Here is a 22,380-nt window from a genome sequence, read left to right on the forward strand (position 1 = left end):
TACCCTTTGTGATTTTATTGACAGAGCTTTCTGTAAAGCAAGAAAAACTTTTATGAAGTTGGTCATTAGAATGATTTTAATGTCAAAAACCTTCTTGTTTTACCAGTTTATGGCTATCCCTGGGCTGTTGAGACCATTTAGTGTTAATGTCATTTTTAAGAACTATGTACTTAAGAACATGTTAATCAGAAATTTCCCTCTACAGAAGAATGGCTGCATACATGAGATCCCTTGCAATCAGTGTAATGAAAAGCACGTGGGACAGAGTGTCAAGGATCTCGAAACAAGATTAAAACAACATGAATATAATGTCAGAACAGGAACAGGAAATACTGCAAGCAGTTTATTTCAGCATATGAATGAACGCAACCACACTATCAGTTGGGAAGATGCTAAAGAGATCATGTTCTGTAAAGACATCACGAAAAGAAACATTGCTGAATCATGTATAATAAAAAAGAGGAAAAAAATGCATACATTTTTACATATATAGTATATATATACATGCACACACATACATACATACATACATACACACACACACACACATACAGTATATATATATATATATATATATATATATATATATATATATATATATATATATATATATATATATATATATATATATATATATATACTGAGTATATATATAAATATACGCATGCGCTCACACTTTCAAACTCACGCAGAGAGAGAGAGAGAGAGAGAGAGAGAGAGAGAGAGAGAGAGAGAGAGAGAGGGAGAGAATTTGCTTGTTCCAGGTTAAGAAAGTGGTTTTCTTTCTGGAACTTGTTCCTGATTAAGGATCTTACTTTCAAAGGACTTGGACGATTCTATTCAGAGGGCAAATGATACATCGCGAGCCTAATCTTCAGCACCTTAACATTTAGTGGCAGTATCCTGTTGTCTCAGAGAACGAAGTCACCTGTATGGTCACTGGGTCCTTCAATGTTACGCACACGAAGAGTTGACACTTCTTCAGAATTTGAAAGTATCTCTATTCCTCAAACTGCAGAACGAATGAAATTTCCTTTACAGAAATCTTGCGCGTAACGAAGAAGTAATTTTTTTTTTTTTACAATGGGTTACATAACGAATGCGTCTGACGAAAGTCCCGTTTATTGTCTTAAAGTGTGTTTAAAGATTTATAAAGATCTTGCCATTTGCATTTGATTATGTTTCGCTACTCTGAACCAGAAAATATTTAAGATATATGTTTTATCACTAGTTTATCAAACGTTTAGGAGATGTACAGTACAATAATACAATAGGAAAGGATGTTTTCTTTCCAAGAGCCGCGAACTTCAGTTATTGAAGATGACGCGCTATATTGCTGTCTTTAACTATCAGTCAGTTCTTGTGCGGGACTTTTCGTAATGTTCTCGACATTCGGAATACGATCTCCAAGCTTTGGCTACACTGCTGTGACAGAAAAGCATTCAGTACTGATACAAAATCAGAGGGAAGTTTCGGAAAGGAACAAATGATTCAAGGTCAAGTTCACCTGAGAGGTCTCAACAGGCAACAAACACACTCGCATGAAGAATGTGGACTCCAGCTATTCGTTCTTCTGTATCTAAAGGTGTGTGTGTGTGTGCGTGTGTGTGTGCGTATGCGAGGGACTGGCTCTGAGTGAACTTTATTAGGGCCAGTCAGCTCAGCAATGAGACAGTCGACGTCTTGAAGTGAAGCGAGACTAGCCAGCATCTGAGCCGGAGGGCGAGTAACGGTCAACGGACATCAGCGGAGAAAACTCCAGCACACTGTTTCAAGGTAATTCAAGCATTTTTTTATGCATTGAGATGATTTTAATCGAACGCGAAGCAGATTTTTGTTTTATTTTTTTACTTGAATGGGTGTCTTTAATATCTTCTTTCATAATGTCTAATTTGGATTTGACCGTTAGGGGCCTCTCTACCAGGGAAAGCTCTGGCATTTCATGTAAGAGGTTGTGTGGCTGGCTAACTTTCTTAGGGCAAGTGTAGGCAATTGTCTCGCACCAGAAAGGTAGAAGAAACATGAAAAAAAATGAAATACTTTTATTGATTTTGTCTTCAGAGCGACAAAGGAATGAAACCGCTATAGTGGACGGCTTGTAATTATATTATATTCCATATAATTCAGGGGTAGGTGACTTCAGTGAAATCTGCTGTTACTTCATATCAGGAACTGCATACTGTCATTGTCTTGAACTAAGCAACAGACTTAAAGCAAGTGTATATTGACATAACAGTATAAACTATGATGTTTTATTATATGCAAGATGAACTACACAAAATTTTGTACACTAAATGGTCTGTGAACGCAACGAAACCCCAAATTATTTTGGTTATAGATAGAACATGAAAGAAAAATTCTGTAGTAATGAAGAAACCCAATTCAGAGCTGTGCATGTAAGATGTACTCAGTAAATGTTAGCAAAATCTTGGACAAAATGAGTGCAATTTGGCCGAATGAGAACCTTGCAGATGCTGGACTACAGTTATTTATTATTAAAACGTTTCACTTGGTAAAAAAAAAAACCTTTAAAATCCTTTGTGGGACCCAATTATTCCCAAAAGCCCGAAATTGTGGTAATTTACCCTGCTTGGCGACCTCTGTCATATGAATAAGGTTCATTTACATACTGGAAGTCAAAGTTTTCTACCCGCTGTTGCAAAAAAACATTTTAGTGACAGCATAATTATTATTAACCATGTTCGTAAGCACTGCTTTCAGCAGGAAAAAAGGTGTGCAATTCTCGTTACATTCGTCATTATCATCATATCAAACGTTAGTTTCATGTGATTGGTTCTTGTTGCACAGACCATTTTAGAACAAGTTGTTGGGTGTTTGTGAACGGCAAGCGCAGCGTCTTGGGTGCCCGACTGAGGAAAGGCCCAGCATAAACAAACAGCCAGTCGGGTGATCGAAGTGGCCGCAGTAATCCGCCATAACGATTCACAAGAAATTTATTGTGCTTAACTTTTCACGTTAAATGAAAAAGCTTTGTGGGTATGCCACGCATGGTCATTGCATTACAGCGCATAATGGTTTACGTTTTTTTTTTTTATAAAGTTTCATTTATTATTAATTTTTTTTTCTCTCTCTCTCTCTCTCTCTCTCTCTCTCGTTCTTTTCCCCTTTTCATTGTGTATTCTTGTTCTTCTCACTCATTATTTGTTCTTGTTTTTCTCCTTTCCTTATTTATTTTTGTTCTTTGCTCCTCCTGATCTATTATCGTTCCTTTCCACACCTATTCTTGCTTCCCTCCCCTTTCCTTTTTTACTTTTGCGCTCAGAAAAGCTTGCGAAAAGATTGTTTGATCTGGATTTTCCAGAGACTGCCTGCGTCAAAGGCAAGCGCCTCTTGTTCGTGGAAGTTATGTCATTCTCTTTTTTTCATGATGGAGCCATCTGGTGCCTCTCATTTAGTTTCTTCTTTCTTTTCCGAATTTTATTCTGCTTAACTTACAAGCTGCTTTTGGTCATTGTTAGTAAAAGAGTTCCATGATCAAAATGTTTCTTTTAATTTTTTGTCTCCACCGTGAAATTTAGGGCTGAAAAAGACCTCGTTTGCGATAGTATGAAGCAGTGGCGTAACTATCGTTAGTGGCGCCCGGAACGGACTCTGAAAGTGCCGCCCCATTCCCGTGCTAAAAAGTACTCAAGTGGTGAAAATTAAACGCGCATGTCACAGGTGGAGAAAGAAACCAGGGTTGCCGTTGTCAAAAATCGCATACTGTCCAACAGCAGAGTCGATAAATCGCTGTTCAGTGTTCCGATTAGAAGAACTATGCCTAGTCCATGGCCTGGCGATTGAGTGGTTACAGTGTGCTTGAAATGTTCCCTAAGTTACTCTGTTGGTTTTTATAGTAGATACCTGAATTATCAGAAAAATTAGGGTAGACTTTCTGAAACTTGGCAGCAAGTAAGAAATTTGGGCTCAGTTTCACTATACTGTATATATCGAGTGAAAATTTTGACCGGTAAATTCAGCGTAGCTGAAAGTGAAATGCCCATATCTCCCTTAAAATTTAACGTAGAAGAATCGTATATATACCACTCAAAATGTTCCCTTAAATGAGCTCTTTTCAAATATATATAGACATTTACCTTTCAGAATAATATTAGGTCATAAATCACAAAATGTTGCCAGAAATAGAGAAAATCTAACAATTTACCTTCCTAAGAAAAAATGGTCAGAATCATACAGTACTAAAGAATACATGGCTTATATATTAACAAAAATCAACAGAACAACACTGTACTAATAAAATGATAGGCTATTTATGACGTTCCATTCCATATACATAGGAGCTTACAGCAACTTTTGATAAAAACTATTTTCAAAATGCCACTTTATGGCCATTACTATCAAGGTGGATCTTTATTATTGTATTAACATTAATATTTGATGATTATTCACTTTGTAAAAGTTCTCTAGCAAATAAAATCTTAAGAAAGTATCTGGATTGTACAATTTACTTAAATAACTATTGACTTTACGAATTCTGGCTAAAGTAAGTCAATTTTATTAACCTTTTAGGTAACTTTAGTAATAGAGTTGAAAGGGTACCATGACAGGGCAGATCAAGAAAATTTAATAATTGAATTAAACTTATTCAAAGATCCATGATAATCATTTATTCCTTTTAAAATCTCAGTAGGGACACCAGAGAAAGTTTTAGGTATTTCAGTACATACATAAGTTATAGAACACACAGCGATTTTCTTCCTACATTGTAGTCTAAGGAGTCTAAAATGATCTTTGTTAAAAATGAGTTTACATTCTAGAATTTCTGAAGCAAGCACCTTACATGGAGCAAAAGCATTCAATATTGATTTACCATGCCAACAGTTGAAACCGTTTTACAAACCATCTAAGAAAGCAGATTTACCTGAGGTTTATACAGAATGAAATGTTCAACCTGTGAACCATGAACTATTGAATGCCATCTGCAGGAAAGATGTTGCCTGGATTTTGGGGAGACTGGACTTTAGTGAAACTAAATCAGATATCAGCACCCTATAAGATGAGCAGATAATGCCAACATGGAGTGCAGCTAATGCCGTCCTGAGTGATAATGAGCTACCTCTAAAACAAATTGCATTCCTCCCAGTACGTCCTCATCGCATCACACAATTTGATGTAGTATACACTGCCATGAAAAACCTTCAGGGAATTCTTATCTACCTAGACCAACCTGTATTACCAGTGACTTGTGATGAAAGAGTATTCCGAGTAACTCGAGAGATTCAACTGATACGACAAAAGGAGCTCAACGATATAGTATTCTGTTTAGGATCGTTTCACATGATACAAATTGTCCTAGGACGTCTTGGAAAATATTTAAAAGGTAGTGGTGCAGAGAATATGCTGATAGAGAGTGCCCTCTTTGGGGTCATAGATCACTAAAAGGTCTACAGCTGTTGAAAGAGTCCTTTGCAAGGTTACAGTGGGTGACATTTTTCCAAAAGGGTGACAAGATACAAAAGTATCAGGAACAATTGAACAATATTGCACATTTGAAATGTAGGATTTCACAAAAGCCAAGAGAAGAAAGTTTGACACAACTGAAGGAATTTGGGGCTAAGAGTGAGACATTCATCCATGACTTTGATGATTTTGTTTCAAAGAATTCTGAGAAAAGTGAAACTTTTAGATGCAGGAGCTAAATTATTCATCTTATGTCACATGTGGGAAATGATTCGCAGTGGTTGAGAAGGCAATTGGGTGCTCCAACTTCAGTCAAGTCAGAGCCTATTTCACTCTTTGCTGCCTTTGATTCAACTAACTACTTGCGATAATGCTCACTGCATCTCGAAGACATGTACAGATTACCAAATATTGCTCCAAAATTCACCAGGCATTCATGAAAAGAAAATTTATATTAAAGCGAACTCGAGACATTTCAAAACAGTTGGAGCTGATGTGGCCCCAGAGCAAACAATTAATAGTTTTTTTGATATGATATACAAACCATAGGTCCTTTACATTAGGAATTACTTATGGAGAAGCTGGACACGGCTGTTAAACTCTTGAACAAGGTGGTTAGGCAGTAACTACCATCAAGTAGGCGGGAATACCTGTCTGCCCAGATGTAAACATTCCAGTTTGCTTTCAGCCATCATGCATTGCAGACGTGTTTTCAAATCTTTTTACCTGACTGTCGTTAAGTTTTTTTTTTTTTTATCCCAGTGGGATCTTTCTGTACTTTTGTGCATATATTGCGTGTGTTTGATTTTTATTAATATACAAACCCATGATTTGTGATAACCTTGAGTAGGCTGTCGTTCCCCTGCGTCTGTGTCTTGGGTTTGATGGCCAAGGGCGTATTTTAGAGAGGCGTAACCGAGTGGTAATGCTTCTCTTCTAGTAAGCCCATTTATTAGATACTGAAGGTGTTTCCCTGTACATGTGGATATTTTGGATTGGGATGTAATAACTTCGCTCCCTTCTTGGGCTCATGCTCTCCGTGTACAAGGGCATTGCTACTTGTGCTGAGTGTTGTTCTTTGCCTCCTGCACTGTGGAGGAGTTGCAGGTGGGGGAGAGTTTGAGGGGTAGGTTGTGGGCATCGTCGGTAAGTTTCGCTTCCACGATGCCTTTGGTAGCCTCCCCTCCTTCCTTCTCTCTCCCTGTAGGTTCTTCTTCTATCTCTCCTTCGCCTTCTTCGCTCGCTCATCCAATTCTCAGTGGCCTCCACTTGCTTTGTAAGGCAGTTCCCCTAAGAGCGAGAGAGTCTCCCTCTATTAATCATCTTTGCTTTTTCTTTCAGGTTGACAGTGAGCATCGTAGGCTCAGCAGTAGTTGGCTGGATATCTCAGTTTAGATATCTTTGCCTGAAGGAGTCCCAATGTTCATACAGTGTTTTTTGTTTGGGATTGACCACACTACCTGGTTGGAATGGTGTAGGTCCACGTCGGGGTTGTTCCAACTCTGCCCCGTCGATGTGGATTGATCTCTGTCATTGCTGGCCTTCATGTATGCTGTGGCACTGCCTTTGGCATATCTGTGGTCCCGTCTGCTCCTACTGTGCTTCCCGTGTTATTGCTCCTGTTGACTCGGCAACAAGTCTCTGGGTGGCTCCTCCTGGTCTGCTGCTGCAGCTGCCCTAATCACTCCTGTCGCTGCTGGTGATGTTCCTGTGATGTTCCCGGCCATTGAGGTAGCTCCTGCTGCTTCTCCTGGTGGTCGTATCCTGGGCTGCTTCTGTTGTGATCTTGCCTAGCTGCCCTGGAGGTTATGTGTTTCGTGTCCACCATCCTGTAGAAGATGTCGGAGTGAAGGTGAAAGAAGTTGCCCTGTGGGAGGTAGCCACTGTCTTCTTCAGCTTATCTTTGATTTTGTCCTCTGCTGCCTCTTCCTTCCTCTCATGAGGTTCGAGGAGGTCCCTGGAAACCAGATAGGCCTCTGTCGACTGAAGGAGAGGAAGGCTGCTTCTTCCCCCTTGATGTCTTTTGAGTCTAGGGACTGCCTCCTTCTGAGGAAGCAGTGGGTCTCTCGTTGGCTCTTCCTGACCTTCGGGTTCAGGAGCTGATTTGCATGCCCTTGGGTTTTGTGTTTTGGGAGCTGCGGGCACGCAGACCTAGGTTTGCGGTCCCGTTGCCAGTCCTAGAGGTTTTGCCTCTAAGATGGGTGCTGCTTCAGGTGCTCATTTGTGAGCCACTCCGAGTGCTCAAGATTCTGTGTAATATTGAGTATCCCGATCTGGTTCTGGAGAGTACTCTCCCTGGCCCAGTTCAGGAGCAGCGCGAGAGAAAGGGCTGAGGCACCCAGGTGTCTCGACTCTTCCTGTCAGCACTACAAGTGCTCTTCAAGCGCTTACCAGTGTTTGGTCAGGTTCCCAACCTGGTGTCTTGCTCCCATCAGTTCGAACACCAGAAGAAGCAGGAAGAGGTTCCCTTTGGGAGTCCTGCGGGACTTCTAAGGGACTGCCTCTTTTCTGGGAGGCATTTTTTCTCTCATTGGCTCTTCCCACTCTTGGGTGGGAACTGATTTGCATTCTCCTCTGGGGTCTCGCATTTCGGGGGCCACGAGAGCGCAGCCTTGAGAGGCTAGAAGTCTGCATCTAAGACTGGTTCTGTGCCTGGCTCTTTTCGATTTCTTAGGAACTGAAAGCAGCCTCTCCCAATTTTTGGGAGTCTCATAGGTTGCTTGAATTCTATGAATCATGAGTGTCTCGTCAGCTCTCCTGACGAGAGGTACAGAATGAGAGAAAGTGCCTAGGTGTCTGGGTGCCAAGTGTCTTGGTGCCGAGATTACCAGGTGTCTCAATACTGCCTGCCAGCTGTTTCGGTTGCTTTGCCGGATTTCATCCTTATGTCTTGAACCTTAGGGTTCGAGCATGCGGAATAGCAGGCAAAGAACTCCCCTTTAAACCTTAGGAACTTACCTTTACTCAGTTTTGCCTTTCTCTTTCAGAGATTTGCCAGATACCATGGCAATCACGTTACATGCCAGGGCACTGCCATGTCCTTTGGACAATGGCCAAGACCCTTGGGTCTTCGTCATCTCAGCTTGACCTTAAGTTCAAGCCAGCCCTCCTCAACTCCCAAGAAGTCCCAGGCTTTGGAAGAAGATCACGGAAACACACAGCCCTCGTCTTCCCTTCTGGGAAAGTGCGCATAATTATGTCTCTTTCCACCCCCTTTTCCACTCGGAGGGAGGGCAGAAGGGAAGAGAGGAAGAAGTATTGACTGGACAAAAGTTCTCCTACTGCAGATACCTGGATGGGGTGATACTTGTTGAGTCTCTAGACCTGACAGCGACATTGCCGAGACCTGGGAATGGATTCCTTCAGGAGAAGCATCTATTTCCCTTGGGATCTCAGCAATTCTTTTCATCAAACTTCCATCCCAGGTCCTCTCCCGTGCTCCTGATTTGGGAAATGCCAGTTCAGATAGAGCTAATCGTCTTGGTATCCTATCATCTTGCAGAAGCTTCCCCATGGTGGAGAATGAAAGAGGTCTGCTTCCATTCCTCCATCCTTCTTTCCTCTTTGAAGTATGAGGAAAAAGTTAGGCTAATGCTTATTTGAAAGGAACCTTTGAATATGCTTGCATATTTCCCTCACGTCATGTGTCTACTCACAGATACACCGATCGAGGAATAGGCGCACACCTGTAAGAATTTGTCTTGAAGGTGTGTGGCCAAGACGGTAAGTACCTTCTCATCACCATCCTGAACTCAAGGCAGTCTTTGGCCTTCCGAGAATTTCAGGATGGGTTTTGCAACACTCAGTGGTTTCATTGAACAACACCACCTCAGTAGTGGCATGTGTCAACAAACAAGAGGGAATAGTTTTTTCCTCTTGTTTCATCTGCTGACATTTGCAGGTACTTGAGTGTTCTATAACACACTCAAAGTTCAATTAGCCAGATACATTCCCGTAGGGATGCATTGGTAGGCCTCGGGTTTGAGTGATCGGGATGGAGTGTGCTCTTCACTCTTCCTCACAAAGATTCACGAAGAGACTGCTCGACTGAGAGATCCCTACCATTTTTCTGTTTGCCTCCTGGCACAACAAAAGTCAGTAGTTTTCTCGCTCCTTCGTACCTGACCCATGGGCTATTATGGTGAGGCATGCTGTCTTTATGCGAAACATTGATGTCTACATTTTTCCCGCCATATTTGTCTGTTTTGCTAGGGGTTCAACAAACATTGCTCACCCTGAGTTACAGACAAATGCTGAAAGAATTTGCCTTTCACTTGACCTGAAAGCTCTGCTTCCGAGGCATTGAGAAGAGTTCTCCTTAACCCAACCTCCTGTGGAAACTACACAAGAAGCAGTTCTTCAGGCATTACATCCCTGTGTGTTCAGGACTGGGATACTTTCCAACTTCCTTGCAAGCATAGGCTTTCTTGCTGAGCGGCAACAGATATAGCTGGATATCTCTTGAAGTCCTCTGCAACACTGTTCCAGGGATTGGATCCGTCTTCTCTGGTTGGTGTTGTCGACAGAACTTCTTCTCAGGTCAGAGTTGCTCTTCAAGTCTGGACTTCCTCATCTTTTCTACTGAGGGTTGCTTCTCCTTGTTTCAGTTGTGAAGAGCGTAGGCCCTTGTGACCTAGTCTTCTATCTGAAGTAGCCTTTTTCTCCTCAGTCAAGATTTAGCTACTGATGAAAAGCTTCTTCGTCCTTGCTGTCCCAGGGAACTGATCTTTGGGTGGCATGTGACTCTCGTTTAGGGTTCCTGATCCTTGGGTGGCATGTGACTCTCGTTTAGGGTTCCTGTCCCGTGCTCTGCATGCACCCTCTTAGGACCATCTCTCATCTCCCTCCGGCCTTGGCGTAGAAGATGGAAGAACAGGTGAAGGGGATCAATACCTTGACTCCTTCTCAGATGTCGTAACAGACTCTGAATCCATCTGCATCTATTGTCAGGTTCGAGTCCTTCTTGTTCCCCTCCTCCTTGGACTTTGTATCGATGATCCAGATCAATCATTACTTTGTTCTATTAGGGAGCTGTGGTACTCTCTGAAAAGGCTCATCATTCCTAACCTGGATGCTGTCAAAGTTTTCTCTAGTACTATATCTCTCCCGAAGAATGTACTTGGCAGCTGGCGACGACGATACATGTACATCCACCCGAGAGCTCACGAAGTCAATGGCTTGGTCCATCTCTTGCATTGCAGAAGTTTCTGTTGGTCTGGAAGCAAGATGTGGTCTCATAGACCATACTCTGGTCTTCTACCTTCGGTCTTGCCCACAGGCCCTTGGAACCTTTTTTCCTTGGTCCTGTGGTGGCTGCTCAACAAGTTGTGTTTTCTTACCTGGCTCCTTCAAGAGGACAGGTAGCATCTCGCCTAAGGTGTTGGTTCTGGAAGTGAGAAGGATCCCGAGTGTGACTGGTCTCTCCTCCTCCTCCTTTCTTGTCCTCTTACTTCTCCTCCTTTGGGATGAGAATGGGACTGGAACCGACACTTGCTGGATCTGGTGTCTGATGTGGTAAGACTACACATCGAGCACCCGTTCTATTTTTCTTCTAGAATCATAGAAGCAATGCCACTCCTTCCTCTAGCAAGGGGAGGAAGGAGACTCTGGCAATAAGGAAAACCCTATTTCGGGTTTTCCTTACTACCTCCGACTCTTTGATTCTTCCTAGCCTATTTCGTATGAGTTACGTTTCCTCACTCGTGTGAAAAGGTCCAGATATCTGACATTTGATCTTGCAGTTCCTACAGTCTGATCAATATGTCAGAGGCACGGTACTCCTTCTTGCTCTTCCGACCAGGGGGGGTAACCCAGGTGTGCAGAACTCCAGTCAGTTCAAGAGACTCACTCAGATTCCTCCCTGCAACCAGTCTTCCTAATGTAAAGGACTGATGGTTTGTACATCATGTCGGAACAAATCACAATTCTTAAAAGTAAATTGTGTTTTACAAACCTGAGGTCCTTTACATTACATTTTTTATGCCTGACTCATACCACCCCTCATTCTGAACCTGGCCCGAAAGGCAATCAACTGAACGTGAAGATGCCCACTTGTATTGAATGCTTGATGTTCTTAAGGAATGAGGGCACTCTATGGAGGAATTACTTCCAATATGATTTTTGCTCTGCTTCATATCTGTTTGATGAGGATGGCCTCATGACTACAGCAACTAAGAGTTCCATAGTTCATGAGTTGGAGAAACAACTGAAAATTGAGGATCAAAATACACCATCTACCTCCATGAAGACAAGATTTATTATAGATGTAATGGCCAATGTTCGCAAAATGAAGACATCTAATATAAGAACACTTGGAGAATTTTGTGACAATACGTTAAATGCAACTCAGTGTATAACAAAGTGTGCTTCAAGAATATATTTAGTGTTTGATTCTTATGTTGAAAAGTCAACAAAGGATTCAGAGTGTCAGAAGAGGGCAAAGAAGCTTCTAATAGAACTACAAGACATTAATAAGGAAACATCCTTTCCAGTGGAGATGGAAATGTTTTGGCTATCAATTAGGAACAAGACAGAGCTGGAGTCCCTCCTTCATCGAATGGCTTGAGATCATCCATGGAAAGACAGAGTAGTTGTCAGCTGGATTGGTGTCTGAAGTTCCAGAGCTGAATTCTAATGTGGAAGAAGTGGACCTACGATGCATTATTCATGTGCTTCATGCAATTAAACAAGGATGCAACCAACTTGTCATCCTTTCACCTGATACTGATGTCTTAATTCAGTTCTTGTATCTCTGGAATTAGCTTCGTTATCAAGGGTGCAGTGAACTGTGGATCAAAATTGGATCAGGTATATCCCCATTCATGCACTGATTGCTCAGCTCGGGAGGGAACTATGCCAAGTACTGCCTGCTGTACATTCACTGACTGGCTGTGACTACACAAGCAAATTTGGGACTAAACTTGCTGCTCTAAAAGCACACCCAAAAATGTATTTAAAATAATTTGGAACCAAAAATAATTTTGAAAGTCAGGTTGTCATGGCAGAAGAGTATTTGGCAATGGTACTGAAGCGGACAACACTGTCACCTGAGAAGCCACTACATGTATCATCATTCCAAGAGGTCATGTTACAAGAACCTACCTCCTACTAGCTATGCAACAAAACAATGTATAAAGAGCACATTTTGCCAGATACATGATTTCTGTTTTATCTAAACCTCAATGGGAGCCCCCTGACTCCAACTCCATTATGGTTGTAAAGTAATTGATGATCTCGTGGTACCAACTGAGGGAAAGAACCCGATATCCGAGGAATTCACTGTGATGTGCAGTTGTGTAAAATGTGGAACATACTGCTGCTCGTGTCGCAGCAATTATGTTCCTTGCTGCACTTTTTGTAAATGTTGGAGTGGCTTCCTTGTAAATGATGTAAACTGTAACAATCCCTTGGCTATAGTATGGGATGAGGAATGTTATTAGAAGCACAATCACGAGAGACAAATACTGTCCTTCGTCCACTACAATTTGTCTAAATTTTACTCCTTTAAGACTGCAGGTTCAAACTTATCAGAAGATTTAGCCATAAAGATGAGTAAAAATTAGAAATTAAAATCAAATAAGTAATATACTTGTATTTAAATTAGATATTATATACTTGTTTTTAAATTATCCTTTGACATTACAGAATGTAAACTCAGTTTTAACAGCAAGATCATTTTAGACTTCTTACAAAGTAGGAAGAAAATCGCTGTACGCCCTGAACTTATGTATGTGCTGAAATACCTAAAAAAGTTCTCTGGTGTCCCTACTGAGACTTTAAATGGAATAATTTGGTTAAAATGATTATCATGGATCCTTGAATTAGTTTAATTCAATTATTAAATTTTCTTGATCTGTCCTGTCATGGTACCCTTTCAACTCTGTTACTAAAATTACTTCAAAGGTTAATAAAATTGACTTGCTTTAGCAAGAATTTGTAAAGTCAATAGTTATTTAAGTAAATTGTACAATCCAGATACTTTCTTAAGATTTTATTTGCTAGAGAACTTTTACAAAGTGAATAATCATCAAATATTAATGTTAATACAATGATAAAGATCCACCTTGATAGTAATGGCCATAAAGTGGCATTTTGAAAATAGTTTTTATCAAAAGTTGCTGTAAGCTCCTATGTATATGGAATGGAACGTCATAAATAGCCTATCATTTTATTAGTACAGTGTTGTTCTGTTGATTTTTGTTAATATATAAGCCATGTATTCTTTAGTACTGTATGATTCTGACCATTTTTTCTTAGGAAGGTAAATTGTTAGATTTTCTCTATTTCTGGCAACATTTTGTGATTTATGACCTAATATTATTCTGAAAGGTAAATGTCTATATATATTTGAAAAGAGTTCATTAAAAGGAACATTTTGAGTGGTATATGATCCTTCTGCGTTACATTTTAAGGGAGATATGGGCATTTTGCGTTCAGCTACGCTGAATTTACCGGTCAAAATTTTCACTCGATATATATAGTGAAATTGAAGCTAAATGTCTCACCAGCTGCCAGGTTTCAGAAAGTCTACCCTAATTTTTCTGATAATTCAGGTATCTACTATAATAACCAACATTTCATGCATACGGGAAGCCCCCAAGGCCATGCATTAGCTAGAAAACCCAGAATTATGCCAGACCAGACCTATTCAGAAAATGCCCGAGTCCCCCGGCGCTCACAGTGCCGGCTGGGCGGACTCTCCCCCCTTAGTTACGCCATAGATAAGAAGGCCAAATGATGAGACAACCACGCTATCTACCGTGGCAACAATTTCCAAGGACGGACATTGCTCAACTTTGTTTATCGGACCGTCTGAAGCACAACTCTGACGTTGTACTAAGTTATCAGATTTATATAATCAGGAACCTATTGGGGCTCATTTCGTACTGAGTGTCAGCTGAATATTTTCACACGCGGTTATGTAAAACCACCTCAAAATATATTTGTCGAAGCATTGCTCCTATTTTCTTTATACTGTATTTCTTCCATGCGCACAGTGGGCTAGAACACTAATATTTCGGACAAAATTGTTTTTTGCTTTCACGTCCAATCATTATTTTTCATTTTAATTTATAAACGTTTATAGTATTGTATTTACAAGATTATTTAATAAAATACGAGTGATATGTTTACCCATTTTTGTGTATTAGGTAAAATATAGTGTTAGAACTATATAACCATTATATTTGATACCTTTATTCAATGCAGAAAAGATGAGATTAAAAATATAAAAATAAGAGTATTTCTATCAAATGCTATGACTCTAAAGCTTTTTACAATATAATTCATTTTAATGAACATAAAGAATAACATTTTGGTTATACTATTATATTATAGTAATATGAAAATAGAAATAAAAGCATTTAATTCGTTTCAAACAATATAAAATAACAAGGAAATTTAACTTGCATTAACTACATGATACAAATCGAAGAGTATTTTGGACGATTAAATTTTTGCTTTTCTCAGGTAGTTCAGTTTCTGCAGGTCTGTCTACTCCTCTTAGTGAGCTTGTCAAGGGATCAGATGAACAAAGTAATCTTCTCATTAAATCTTCATTTGTCTTTATTCGTGATGTTTTCCTGGTGAAAGATTCCCTAAACTTCTTGAAGTCTTTATTCTTTGCTTCTTGTGCCTCCTCAGATAATATGCCAATTTGTAGATTGAAGTTGCGTAGCACTGAAGCACCGTGAATTAATAACCGATGCGAGCTTTGGGGCATGTAGTACCAGTTATATTTTTATACATAAAATTTGGCAGCGTCCAAGAAAACCTTTCAGATGTGTCTGCATCGATATGAAGGACAGCTGACAATGTTGATAAGATCACAAAGTTTATAAACAAAGGATTGATCAGGGACACTAATTTCAGAAGCAATTTCTGCATTCTTGAAAAACCTGCGAGCAGTATTTCCATCATTAGATCTGGTTTTGGCATATCAGTTATTTAACCTACTTCATCATGAAAGTTTTTTTGAATCAGTTCCTTTCTCTTATTTACTGACTCTTTTCTTCAGGAGTATGTGCTTGCCATTTCTGTATATCAGTTTTGTAAGATATATGAAGGCAACATTCCTTGCACCTAATCCATGCGTGAAGGGTAGATAAGCCGTGTTTCAATGCTTCTTGACGAGTTTTCACTTCTTCAATGTTATTTAGGATTTTAGGAGAGGCTCCGCATATAGGACAACTCTGCATCGAATTTGTAACTGTTGATAGTGCTGTTGCCACTTTTCCATCAGTCATGGTTAAACTTACATTGTGGTGAACTAATAGATCATCGGATATTTCAGTAGGTCGTAAGTTTGAAATACAATTCTCTATAAACTGTTCTTCATCAACTAATACTTGTCTAGTTTCTTTCGAAAACTTGAATCTAAGATGATGAAGGTTTTGTGTTTTTCCAGATGACAAACTTATTTTCAGGTTTCAATATAGTTACATTTAGCTCAAGAGGAACCATGTTTGTTATAAAAAGACTATTTTCTGCAGCAAGATTTCTTTCAACATCAGCTGAGAGGCTTTGCTTAACAATACTTTGTCCTGATGTTCCATCAGAACCAACTCTACACTCCAGGGATAACTTGTATACCTATCTATTTATCTATCTAACTATCCATATATATATATATATATATATATATATATATATATATATATATATATATATATATATATATATATATATACATACATATATATATATATATATATATATATATATATATATATATATATATATATATATATATATATATATATATATATATATATATATATATATATATATATGAAATTTTATCACACCATGATTTATATACAATCATAAATCTATAAATGTCGTTTAATATCTAATTCATGCTACTTCGGGAATATCCCTGATTGGGAATTATCACTGAAAGGGAATTTTTTAAGTGATAAATGGATCAGTACTGCCGGGTCTCGATCCCTCGACACAGCACCTTCCAACAACTCCAGTTGATGGTCAAACTACTGAGCCGCCAAGAGAGGTATAAGTTAATGCCGAATATGCCGTACTTATTTACCCATTGAGAGTGGGGAAATTGTTCCTAGTTTCAGCATTAACCCACCTCCACCACGATATGTCATTGCTACGTTTATAACATGCAGCTCTTATTATGAAATTTTTATCACACCATGATTTATATACAATCATGAGGCTACAAATGTCGTTTAATATCTAATTCATGCTACTTCGGGAATATCCCTGATGGGGAATCATCACCGAAAGGGAATTTTTTAAGTGATAAATGGATCAGTACCGCTAGATCTCAATTCCTCGACACAGTACCTTCCAACGACTCCAGTCGATGGTCAAACTGCTGAGCCACCAAGAGAGGTATAAGTTAATGCCAAATCTGCCGTACTTATTTACCCATCAAGAGCGTGGAAATTGTACTTTGCTTCGTCATTAACCCACCTTCACCACAATATGTCATAGCTACGTTTGGAACATGCAGCTGTTATTATGATATTTTTGTCACACTGTGATTTATTTACAATCATGAGGCTACAAATGTCGATTAATATCTAATTCACGCTACTTCAGGAATATCCCTGATGGGGAATTATCACCGAAGTGGAATTTTTTAGGTGATAAATGGATCAGTACCTCTGGGTCTCGATCCCTCGACAAAGTACCTTCCAACGACTCCAGTCAATGGTCAAACTGCTGAGCCACCAAGAGATGTATAAGTTAATGCCAAATCTGCTGTACTTATTTACCCATCGAGAGCGGGAAATGTGCTTAGCTTCGGCATTAACCTGCCTCCATCATGATAGCTCATAGGTACGTTTAGAACACGCAGCTGTTATTGTGAAATTTTTGTCACACCATGATTTATATACAATCATGAGGCTACAAATGTCATTTAAGATCTAATTCATGCTACTTTGGGAATATCCCCAATGGGGAATTATCACCGAAGGGAAATTTTTTAAGTGATAAATGGATTGGTACCACCGGGTCTCGACCCCTCGACACAGTACCTTCCAACAACTCCAGTCGATGGTCAAACCGCTGAGCTACCAAGAGAGGTATAAGATGATGCCGAATCTGCTGTTGGAAGATTGGGCAATTTCAACGAATTTCTTTCAAAATTAAATGCAATAGTGCACAGCATCAAATTTAAAGTTGAATGGGAAGCAAACAATAAAATTCCTTAATGTTTTAATAATTAGAGATACGACAGAATACAAATTTACCTTATACAGAAAACCAACATTTTCATTTTCATACATTCATTATTTTAGTTATCATGACATTTTTATCAAGAATTGCATAGCTAGCAATTCTTTCTTAAGATCCTTATGGATTTGCTCCCCGGATTCCCTGGAAAAGGAAATTGAACTAATCCGTAAGCAGCTGTCATCTTTAAAGTACTCTGACCATATAGTTGAGAAAGTGGCCCATTAAGCTAACATAATTTCTATCGTCCCCCTCAAAACAAGACTAGAGAGTCGCCCAACAATGAAATAAAAATCCCACACTTGGACAGGATTAAGACATTGATACAGACACTTGGAAACTCTAACCCCTCTGATTTTACTTATCCAAATACCTTAGCCAAATCCCTGATTAACATCTGACAAAAGCCAGTTCCCAAAGATACAGGGGTATACGAAATCCCTTGCCTAGACTGTGACTAATCTCACATTGGTTTTACTGGTAAATCACACGCCCCCGAGATTAATACAACATAAATGTTCAGGAAGGTATGGTCAACAGAACTCAGTTATTTTTAACCACATAAATAACCATAATCACAGAATAAATTGGAATTTGTCATGCATAATTTAAAGCAGCAGTTGTCAATTCAAAAGCTAGATGGTAGAATTAGGATTGATTAAAGAAAGAAATGTGATGAACCTCTCAAAAGGACCTTGAGACTTAGGTATTATAGATAAAAATCTTCCTCCAACCAGCAATTAAGAAGATTAAGAAGCTGTCAACTGGAATGATGTAACGCTGACCTCTAGAACTATTGGTATAAATACTGCTTTTCTGTAATTCTTTTCCATTCATTAACTGCATGTAGAGGGGAAACAGTTGGTCTCCAAAATTATAGCATTAACTTTTTACATTTTGGTATTTTTATGGGCTCCTTTTATTTGATGGAATTCTGTTTTAACAGAAAATATTGCACAATCATATATATATATATATATATATATATATATATATATATATATATATATATATATATATATATATATATATATACATATATGTATATATATATAATATATATTCTCACGTATTTTCATTTGTCCCTTATAGCCTGCTAGATTATCGGGAATCAAAACTAAGGAGAAATTCGCTTCTCAGTTAAATTCTAGGCTTAGTTTGGTGGCGGGAAGGAAGAAATTGCCCAGATTTGAACTCATATAGGCCTAAAAGTCTAAAAGGTCACCTGATATGGGGTAGAACAATTGCCCCCATCACATGATTTAGCCGTTAGTGAATAGGGGTGAAACCGGGTTGTAGGTAGGCTATGATCCTACTATGGGAGTCAGAGCCGATGAAACACTGGTTTTCGGCAATACCTTTTATCAAATTCGGATGAAAGCAAAAGTTGGCAAGAGTATATTTTATAACCCTACCTAACAGGTATTATTTAGTACCTGAGTTCAATAGTTCTGGTACTTATCAGAGTAAAAGTGTGTTTCCTATGCCAGAGCCATCAAAATCGCAGGTAAGGGTTTTGAACACAATAATGACGTTAACCTATGACGTCATGAGGCTCCACCCACAGTGAAGAGAAGTTTACATATGGGGAAAACGTCTCTTCACTGTGGTTCTGCCCACTTGCTGATGACATGTTCACTAATTAATATCAGTACTCATCCTAGGTTTCACCGATATCAATGATGGCGAGCATTCTCAATAATTTTATTATCTTTATTATTATTTTGTGAAGGTTTCATCGCAACTTCCACAGCAGTTGTTGGGACTACGTTGTTAGCTTTGTATTCTTCCATTTTCTTGATATTCATATTGTTTCTAAATTACAAATAATTCAATGTATGTAATTCATCCACATAACGAACCAGTCTATAGATCATTTGTTAGATCTACATCTATTCAGGGCGGGAATACAAAAAGACCATCCATTTTGTTTTACCTCATGTTTCGACACTATAGCCTTCTGATTGCAGCAAGTCAGGAGAGGTCACTGGAAGTAGAATTCAAATGGAAAGCAATGAGACCTCATTTCCCGCAAATGTTAGAAGTGTAAAGGTCAACGCCATTGTTTTATTTCATTTAATGTAACCCACTGCTATTTTTCTTTTTTTTTATTTATATCATACAGCACCCTAAACAATGGCCTACCTGCAAATAAAAGATAATGGTAGGAGTCAAGATTCTGAGGGCAAGCTATTAATTACCTACTTAATATCAATCAAATGTAACACGATTTATATTGATATGCATGGAAAGGGAATCAGTTTGGGTGAGGAAGATATTGTTGTAATCATTGTGTTTTAATGTTCTAGATATACAAATAAAACGTCTGACACTATACATAATTTATTTACAACTTGTTTTCATCGTCAATCTCGAGGAAGAGGTCGGGATTGTCTAACAACAGCTCATGCCCACGTTTCTGGGGTGGCCAAGTAACTATTGCCCACTATAGAAATAATTACGTATTCACGCTATTGTAAAAGCTTGTATACAACTGTAGCACAAATGCAGTCTTGCAACCACGGGGACAATTCCATATCTTGCTGGCCATTATCGAATTTGTTGAAGCCTAGACTGTAAGCATATCCATTCACCGCCTACCTGGTGGATGGCGGGCCTCATGACGTCATATTACGTTTACGTAACGAATTGTTTTAGGATCCTTGTCTGTGATTTTCTCGGTTCCGGCATCGGCGACTTCATTTTGCTCTATAAATATCAAAACTATCGAACTTTGTACTAAATAACGCTTGCAAAAAATTAGGTAGGGTTACAAAATATACACTTGCCAACTTTCACCTTTATCCGGTGCTTTGGTAAAAGTTGTTGCTGAAAAACCGTGTTTCATCGGATCTGAACCCCTTAGTAACTCCTAAGTCCTTAACTATAAGACCTATTTTTCCCTACAACCTTTTGCTGGCTGTGTGACTTCTTGCAGATGGCCGATGCCCTGGGATTGGGAGCAAAACAACAAGGAACGGCCAAGTCTTGGACACCACGGATTCTGTACACAACCACCGATGGGGTGAGTGGCATCTCTAAGTCTTCCTTTCCACTGGCGAAGATGAATCGACTCTGGAGGCTGAAAACCTGTATATGTTCAGAGCTCAAGCATCCACAGGTATCAGGTATGTCCTAGCATTTAGTCCACGCCAGTTATTTTTCTCTCCGTGAAAGTCTCTCTATTATTTTCCGGATTTCCAACATTTATTCTCCTAACCAAAGCCTCCTTTTGTTCAATCAAACCTACCAACAAAGCAGCCCATGATTTGCCCCCGTGACTTGTCCTAAGCTCTAATTAAATCCATTCATTGATCAAAATTAGATTATTCCCACCATAGTGTTAACTAAGGGCTAAGTAATTCTAAATGATCAATTTCCTCCATGGTGTATATTTAAGCTTCATGAGAGAGAAATTCCTTGATTTGGAATGCTAACTTGGATTTCTCTTTCAGGAATCCTGTCACTCTGCTCCCATGTTGTTGACCCAGCCTTGTGAATCAATTACACTTAGAAGAACTGCCATTTCTGATAATCCGGAGAGTCTGATGCGCAGTCCCTTTCCCATTGCGCACAAGGGCAGGCCCTTTGCAACTCATTCAACCAGCATCAATCCTCTTCCTATTTCAAAGACACACTATTCACGGTCTAATAGTGTTTCACATTTTATTGATTTGCCTGCTGGATCATCAGTTTTCAGATTGCTTCATTTGTAAATAAATTCATCTTAATGTAACTAGTGACTCATTTCCCATGGCGACCTTCCGAACCCTAATCTAGTTCTGATGATTAAGATAAGTCTCAACCCCTTCCCAACACAGAAACAAGCCAGCTACATCCAGGCATGTTGATCTACTGTCACTATTCAGGTATCACTTAGAGTGTCTTGGTGTAGATTCCCCAAAACTCAGCTCAGCCAAGTAATAGGAAGTTACTCAATAGGATGTTGCTCAGTTCTCTTTGATGTTTGTGTTAAATACTGTAAAGTGCTAGGCCAAGATCAGCAGTAATTTCAAAGAAGGATTAGGAAATAGATCGAGTCTACCACCACAACTTTAGTGTGTAGTATTAAACATGGTGTAGATATTGGATTGCATCTGAGATATGGTGTAGTAAAAACAGGCTTAGTTATTGTTACAAAAGTAAAGTGAAGGATAAAATATCTACATACATTCAAAAGACCAAGAGACACTGTTTGCTGTGTATGTTGAGATGAAAGTTAATGCCAATATGAGAAAAAACTGACACGTTTCAATGTGATGGAATCAACTTTGCATGCGGCAGTGTTGGAAATATCTAAGTTACTGGTGAAAATGTTGTAATGCAATTTGTGGCCAACAATATTTTGTCCACTAGTTTTGAGAAAGACTGGGTTGTTCACTATGTCCACTGCAGACAGTACAGACCACAAGCCAAAGCAATCACAGCAAGGTCATCCTTCCCCAGTACAAGCAAATCTCTGTTTCAGCATCCAATTTCAGATAACAAAGAACTACACACTTCAACATGAATATAGAAGGTGAGGAAAAAAAAAATTGTGATCTTCCTTAGTCTTACACCAACATCCCACCAGACATCTGCAGTAAGAGGAATCCAGCACCAAACACCACAGATGACATATCTGTGGTAAATTGGTATTTATCTCAATAACCTGTCTGAATGGTTGTTTTCTTTTCTGTTGTTTGTGCCATATTTGTTACTTTTGACATTCCCGTGTACCCTGCTCTGTTGACTTCTGTAATTCTGTTTTGG

The 22,380-nt window shown here is 39.2% G+C and overlaps 1 protein-coding gene across 2 annotated transcripts in view; it reads left to right on the forward strand.

Moving 5' to 3' along the window:
- The first annotated feature begins 1,637 nt into the window (after positions 1 to 1,637).
- Positions 1,638 to 22,380, forward strand: part of LOC136826840 (scoloptoxin SSD14-like) — a 273,826-nt gene continuing 253,083 nt past the window's right edge. For both annotated transcript variants that reach the window (XM_067084327.1, XM_067084328.1), the window contains exon 1: positions 1,638 to 1,776. The gene's annotated coding sequence lies outside the window, so the exon portion shown is untranslated. The remainder of the gene's footprint in view (positions 1,777 to 22,380) is intronic.

The sequence above is a fragment of the Macrobrachium rosenbergii genome, chromosome 41, assembly GCF_040412425.1.
Source record: "Macrobrachium rosenbergii isolate ZJJX-2024 chromosome 41, ASM4041242v1, whole genome shotgun sequence".
Lineage (NCBI taxonomy): Eukaryota > Metazoa > Arthropoda > Malacostraca > Decapoda > Palaemonidae > Macrobrachium > Macrobrachium rosenbergii.